General features: G+C 42.4%; 1 long non-coding RNA gene across 1 annotated transcript in view; it reads left to right on the top strand.

Annotated features, from left to right (window-relative positions):
* Positions 1–6661, top strand: part of LOC121141549 — an 8307-nt gene extending 1646 nt beyond the window's left edge. Inside the window, exons 2-3 of the long non-coding RNA XR_005878491.1 lie at positions 228–1153; positions 5656–6661. This is a non-coding gene — a long non-coding RNA (uncharacterized LOC121141549). The remainder of the gene's footprint in view (positions 1–227; positions 1154–5655) is intronic.
* The last annotated feature ends 825 nt before the right edge of the window (positions 6662–7486 follow it).

Below are 7486 nucleotides of genomic sequence, written 5' to 3'. Positions count from 1 at the left end.
GGGGCAACTTTCACAATGATCCTTTCTCATGCTATTCCCACTATTCATGGACTTTGCAGAAAAATATCTCCAGAAAGACATTTATCAATGCATTTTGCTCCAATGTTGACTTTATTTTTTTAAATTTCCTACCACCCCTGTGTGTGTATGTGTGTGTGTGTGTGTGTACGCACATCTAAGTACACTGCCTGCAGAGGCCAGAAGAGGACCTTATATCCCCCTTGTAGGTGGAGTTACAGGCACTGAGTCATGCAACGTGGAGGCTGAGGACGGAACTCAGAAACTCTCAAAAAGCTGAGTGCTCTTAACTGCTGATCTCTCTCCCCCTCCCTGTCTCCTTCCCTCTCACCCCCTCTCTCTACCTCACTCTTCCTCTGTCCTCTCCCACTCTCTGAGACAGGGTCTAACTATGTAGCCTTAGCAGAACTAGAACTCCCTATATGAATCAGACTGGCCAGGGACTCCCAGAGATCTACCTGCTTCTTATGTCCTGAGTGCTGGGCCACCACACTCACAGTTTTTTCATTACTGCTATAAAGTCAAAAGTCCCCCTTGTATACATTTGTTTGGACTCGTAAGCCCAGGGATTCCTGCGCATGTCTGAAGATTAGACCTGAGGAGTGCTGGCCCTCAGCAAGGGTTTTGTCTAGAGGCTTCTGGGGGTATATTGGCTACAATAAAAATGCCAACTTTGCTGTTTACCGGGTCCTGTACTTTTCTCTTAAGATACTGTAAAACTAGTTATTTATGTTTTGGTGTGTGTGGTGTATGTTTATGCTTACACATGTTTTTTCAGGTACCTACACACACCAGCTTTTTATGTGGGTCCTGGGATTTGAACTCAGGCCCTTATGCTTGCACAGCAGGTACTCTTATGTGTTCAGCTGCCTCCCAGCCACAGCTCTTCTCTTGCCCCACGTTTAACTTGAGTTATACTTGTTCTGTAAACATTACATCACAAGACAAACAATATTTAGAAGTTGTTTGCTAAATTTACTTCTATTTTTAGTACATTTATTTTTTGAAATTAAAATATAATGACATCATTTCTACCTTTTCCTTTCTTCCTTCCAACCCTTCCAGTGTACCCCGCCTTGCTATCGCTCAAGCTCATGGCCTATGTCTTTGCAACTGCTGTTATATAAACACACATGTAAGTAAATTCCTAAATGTATAAATGCCGTCTTCTTAGTTCATATATTACTACTTGTATGTATAGCTGACCCCTTGGTATTGGACAACCAGTTTGTCTGTGGGTGGCATTTTTGTTCAGGTCTTGTTTTGGCAGTTGTATTGATGTGATGTTTGCAAGTGAAGCTGCTTTGACATTTCTAGCAGGCACAATGAATGGCACAGCAGACTACCTGTTCCCTTGGTTCTTACAGCCTTTCTGTGCCCTGTTCTGCTATGATCCCTGAGTCTTAGGTGCAGGAGCTGTGTTGTGAATGTACCAGTTGGGGATAGGCACCACGTGGACACTTGTTCTTTGTATTTTGGTTGGTTGTGGTTCTTTTTTTCTTTTTTATAATGATCCCTGTTTGTTTTAAAATGAGGGTTATTTTACTTCTTACATGTACATTTCTTGCAAATTCAGGACCAGGGTGATTGAAATCTATTAGACACAAAATAAAAGGAGCCACTCATACCAGACCATCCAGGTGCATGGCCAGTGCTTGTGTTTGAGTGTCTCTGGCATTGTGTGCCATCTCACTCAAGCTCTGGCACTGAGTTAATTAATTAATTTTTCCATTAATTATTTCAAACTGCTATTTTAAAGAATGTCCGGCACGGGGCTGGTAAGATGGTTCTGGGGTTAATAATCCTCTTGCAGAAGATCTGAGTTTTGTTTCTAGAGCCAACATGGGATGGCTCACAATTGCCTATAACTTTAGCTCCAAGGAATACATCTTCTGGACTCTGAGGGTACCTGCACTCACAAGTGAATGCTAACACACACACATGCATACATACACACACACATGCATACATACATACACACAATTAAAAACAATAAAAACCAAATCTTTTAAAAAGGAAATAATGATGAGTGTAACATGTTTCCTCCATCTCAGAAGATGTGACTCATACACATTTGCTTACTTTTTCTTACACGAAACTCTATAAAGCAGGCACAATCCATACCATCCCTGTTTTATAGGTAAGGAAACTAAAACATGGAGTTGTTAACTGAATGTTCCATGGCTGTTCATGTAGGAAGCGCCAGATCTGAGATTTGGATTTGGGCCATCTGATTTTTAGCTCTTGACCTCATATTTTCCACTATATCCTTCCCCAAGGATGTTACATGCCCTAGAAAGGTTGCGCAGCTGGTTTTCTGAACACCTGAGTTCCACACTGTGTAACAGAAGTTGATCGTATTACTTGGGGTTGGAAACTATCCTCAAGAAATTTCAGAGTAGGGACTAGAGAGATTGTTCAGTGGTTAAGAGAACTTGCTGCTTTCCCAGAGGACTGGAATTTGGTTCCAAGCACTCATTAGGGGACTCAAAACTACTGTGACTCCATCTCCAGGGGATCATAACCTTCTTCTGGCACCCATGGCTACATACATGCACATGCAATTGCACACATAAATAATAAAAAAAGGATTTTCAGAGTAGCTCTCCAAAGCATCTTTGTTCAGATGACAAATCCCAAGATGGCTCGTTTTCCTCAGAGTCTTTGATTTTTGGGTTGGTCCACTTGTACATCCATTCAACAACTATTTTTGGAGTCCTTCGTATGTGCCCAGGTATAGTTCTGATTGCTGTAATTGGAGCTCTAGGGACAATGATGCCTTCATCGTCACTTGGCTTCACTATAATAAGGAGGAGAAATCAGACGTTAATAAAGAGGGAAACATGTCAATGCCAGAAAGAAAGTTAGACTTTCTAAGACTTTGAGGGTCTGAGTGTTGGGTGACGGAGGTCAAGGAAGGCCTTTTTGAGGAAGTAGCATTTGAATAGAATCTTGAGTGACATGAATTAGACTGAGTGTGAGCCTCACATAGCAGTGTTGTAGCCACTTTATAAATAAAAAATTTCCATTGTGTATTTGACTTTACACTGAAAAAACAGCACAAGATCAACATAACCCACGAAAATGTCATTCACCAAGTCATCAAGGGCCATTTTAATCTAGTTTCTGTGGCAGGAGGGAGTAGGTTGGGAGATGGTCCATAAAACTATTTGCCTCATGGGCATACCCTTCTGGCCATGGGTTTGAGGACTGCTGAGTGATTCCCTGTTTGTTCTCCTGGATTAAATTAGGGTTCGGGCAGCTTCCATTCTGCACTTTTGTTCTTTAGCTTCCGGTGGACCGGAGCATCTGGCATTTCTTATTTGTATTGATTCCCTTGGAGGAAACTGCCTTGTGCATGCAAAATACACCCTGATTGACAGCCACGACCTCTATTTCTATTGGCTGTTCCTCAAAGCAGAGATGTAAGACCTCTGATTTGAAGTGTTGCAACAGTAGGTTTTCATTTTTCCTGGGAGCTAGGTCAAGGACAGAGGCTGAGAAGTCAACATCATGTGTAATACACTAGACAAGTGAGCGTCCTGGGTGAGGCTGGATCCTTCTTCCATGAAGAGATCACTGTGATGATGTCCTCAATTTGCTTGAGAACACAGGGCTGAATTGGCCAGCATCTTTTGATTCTAGCGCGGATTTGCTAGACATTTCCATCAGCAGGTTGTATGGGTTAACCTTATTGTTGTGAAGGCAGAAATTGTAGATGTTCCCAAGGCACCTTTGACTGAAGGCAGTATTTTAGCTGTGTTCAGAATAAAAGTTGAGGTTTTTGGATTAAAAACAAACAAACGCTTTTTGCAAACTCAGAACTTGTCTTCAGGTTTTGTCCTGCTTGTTGTTCCTTGGAAGACTCTGAGCATCTCAACTGCACCCATCTTTAGGATGACCACTCACTTAACAGACAACACCAAGTTCATGGCAGTGCATGGAGTGGGGCTCTGCCACAGTTGTAGCAAGTCACAGTGGGGTAAAGGACGAAGAGAGGAAAGGCAGGGAAGTGGGTACAAAGTGTAGAAGAAATAAAACTTTTCTAGTCCATCCAGGCAGACGATGGTTATCTGAAGGACCATTGTGAACCCTAGTAACTAGTAGCAGTAGATTCAAAACTACTGGGTGATTTCATATGGTGACTCAATCTTTCTGAGCTTTGGGTTTTCTTCCTGTGGGAGAGAAGAACTGAGAAACTGATTCCACTGAGATAAGCCCAGTCAGTTGCGGTCATGTCTGTGGTGTCCAGTGAATTGCCTGTGAATTACTCCATCTCAACTCTAGCTGGACCCTGAGGTCTCCACTGCACTACCTGCCCTGGGGTGAAGCTGCCCTCTTGTGTTAGTCAGGATTCTCTAGAGGAATGGGTGGGACAGAGTGAACACAGGTTCTGGTTGTCTACCCAAGACAGAGGCTGAGTATGAAGAAGAGTCTGATGCCAGTGAGGATGGCACCAGCAGTAACACCAGTAGAGACAGCCACAGTCAGTCAGAGGCAAAGGCAGGTAACCAAGTAACCCTGTGTTTCATCTGTGTAGACAGAGTTTCTGTTCTGCCTGGTCCCACAACCGCTTAGCCCCAAATAAACACACAGAGACTTATATTAATTATAAACTGTTTGGCCGATGGCTCAGGCTTTTTACTGGCTAGCTCTCTCTTAATTATTAACCTATAACGATTAATCTATGTATTTCTACATGACCTTATCTTACCAGAGAACGCCCAATGCATCCTATTTTCCTGGTAGCTACATGGTGTCTCTTTGATGGCTTCTCTCTGAATTCTCCTCCTCTGGTAGCCTCGCCTATGTTCCTTCCTGGCTACTGCCTAGTGTTATATTCATCAAGCAATAAGAGAAACATATATACAGAAGGACATCCCCCATCACATCTGGGCTGCAGCTGGAAGGTCCCTCACACCCTCTATGGTGGGCAAGCCTTTTTCTATTTGTTAATCTTTCCTGAAAGCACATCCACAGAGCTGTCCAGAGACAGCTCCTGGTATCTCCTAGTTGGCTCCAGATCTAGTCAAGATTAAACATTATACCCCATATCTCAGATTCCCAAAGATTGTACATAGCCAAAGCCTTTTTGATAAAGGAACCCTTCTCTATTTTCATCTGTATATGTCTATAGCACAAATATGTGTATGCATGTTTGGGGGTACATGTATGGAAGGTTGCATGTGTGTGTGTGTCTGCATGCATATGAAGGTCAGAGGTTGATGTGTAGAATCATTGAGGCAGATCTTTCAGTCAAACCAGCATATTACTGATATGGCTAGATTTCCTACCGGCCTTGCTCTGAGAATCCTCTATCTCTTTCCAAGGCTGGAGAATTACAGTCAGGTCACCATGAACACCAGGCATTTTACAAAGGTTCTGGGGATCAGAACTCTGTTCCTCATACTTGCATAGTAAGTGTTTAACACTGGGACATCTCCCTAGTCACCGATGCAAGAATTTCACAGCAGTTTAGACACCAGCAAAGCTACTGAATACTGTGATGTCTTTTCTTGTTGCTGTCTTGGATGTCCGGCTGCCATCAGTCTTTAATCGTGCATCAGTCTGAAGGTTGTCAAGAAGGTGTTTTGTGACATGACCTGTATTTAATCCCATTTACTTTATGTAAAGCAGGTTACCCCCAAAAATGTGGGTGAACTTCATCTGATTGCAGGCCTTGAGAAGAGATACAGCTTTTCCCAGAGAAAAAACTCTGCATGGCAACATCCACTCCTGCCTCAGTTTCCAGCCTGCCCTGTGGAGGTCAGACTTTTCTCATCTCCCACTATTGTACAAGCCAGACCCAGAAACTCCACAAGCAAACATGTATTTGTGTTTTTTACTATGTTATTGTATTATTTTATAATTATTGTATTTCATATACACAAGTTATAGCTGTTGTATATTGAGTAAAAGTGTATTATAGTACGTACTATTACATGTTATCATATGCATTCTATAACAAATTATATTACTATAAGCACATATTTATAATACATACATACATAATACATGCATATATATAGAGGGGTGTGGTCTAGATTATATTTTCTGGGGAGCCTGAACAGTAGATTCCTCTGCTGTGTACATGAGTGCCCCCCCCCACACACACACTATGTTCACATATAATTTTAAGTAGAAATTTGTTGTTTCTGTTCCTCCACTATAGGAGTTCAGGCCTTAGAGCTCACTGTAAAACAAAGGACAGGGGAGGATACTTACTTGGCTGGATGAGCTGGATTTCCTAATCCTATGTTGAGAAGAGGACTTCAGGGTAGATTGGATGTCTTCCCAGCCCTAGACCAGTGGCTAGTCCTTGAAAGGCTCCCCAGCCATTGGGTGGAGTGTGCTAGTCTCCGTGCGATGTTGTTTGGCTTTTCTGGGCACTTTCCCACCCCAAGATTGGTGGTGGTGGTTTGTTTAAAATTAGTTTTTGTTTGGCCTGTGGAGAAAGAGCAAATTGCAGAGTCTAGGTTGGATTCAGAGATTTTTGCATTTGAGGTTCTGGGGGTTGTGTTATTCATCTATTTTGAAACTAGACAGACACGGATCTAAGACTGCCATTGACCTAAAATGTTATCCTGGCAAGAAGTGGTCAGAAGCCTAAGGGGTGTTGAAGGCCATCATTTGAGGAAGAGAGAAGGGGAGAGAAAGGGGGAAAGGCAGGGGGAGGGGGAGGTGGAAGGGGAGGGAGGGAGATAAAGATAGAGATAGAGATTGATTAGAGAAAAGCAGACAGGTCCCAAATCACTGGACCTCAGTTCTGAATGGAGCAGAGTAGCCATTTACTGACTGGTGTCTGGTGTGTATAGGAGGGTCACATGTACTCCATGTTCCTGAAAGAACCATACACTAAACTTTGTGGCCCTCATCTGGATGTACTCCTGTTTTAACTGCCAAGATCAACAGCCTCTGCAATTTTACCACCTGGGCCTGGCCAATGAACTGTTGTTTGCAATCAACCAGTCAGGTTGAGCACTTCCTGAATTCTTACATCCTTTATCTGTATATTGGATTTTATTGCTATCCTATTCTATTCATATTTCTATTCTCATGAGAATGTGGGCAGCACGGTTCTCCACATAAACTATCCCTTCTCTTTGTTCCTTCAGAGTACACCATCATTTAGTACCTGAGACTGCAATACCCCCTGTTTGAAATTTTTCTATTTGTTTCTTCTACTTTTAAACTATTTTACAGTGAAGTTTTGAAGATTTTTTTTTAGTGCGTGTGTGTCAGGAGTGAGATCTGAAGTAACTTCCTTGATTCTTTTCTCTTATTGTTTTAGGCTGTTAGTGTGGAGACAACTACAAGAGGCACCAAGTCTTAGTTGTCTCCCCGACATTGTAAAGATATATTGGGTAATTCTTTGTTGGAGGAAGTCCTTCTGTGTATATGTGTGTCTTATTGGCTGATGAATAAAGCACTGTTGCCCAATAGGGAAGCAAGATAGGTGGGACTAGGA

This window comes from Mesocricetus auratus, unplaced genomic scaffold, assembly GCF_017639785.1.
Source record: "Mesocricetus auratus isolate SY011 unplaced genomic scaffold, BCM_Maur_2.0 Super-Scaffold_100007, whole genome shotgun sequence".
Classification (NCBI taxonomy): Eukaryota; Metazoa; Chordata; class Mammalia; order Rodentia; family Cricetidae; genus Mesocricetus; species Mesocricetus auratus.
The sequence above is the reverse complement of the archived record's forward strand: the minus strand, read 5'-3'. Positions and strand labels throughout refer to the sequence as shown.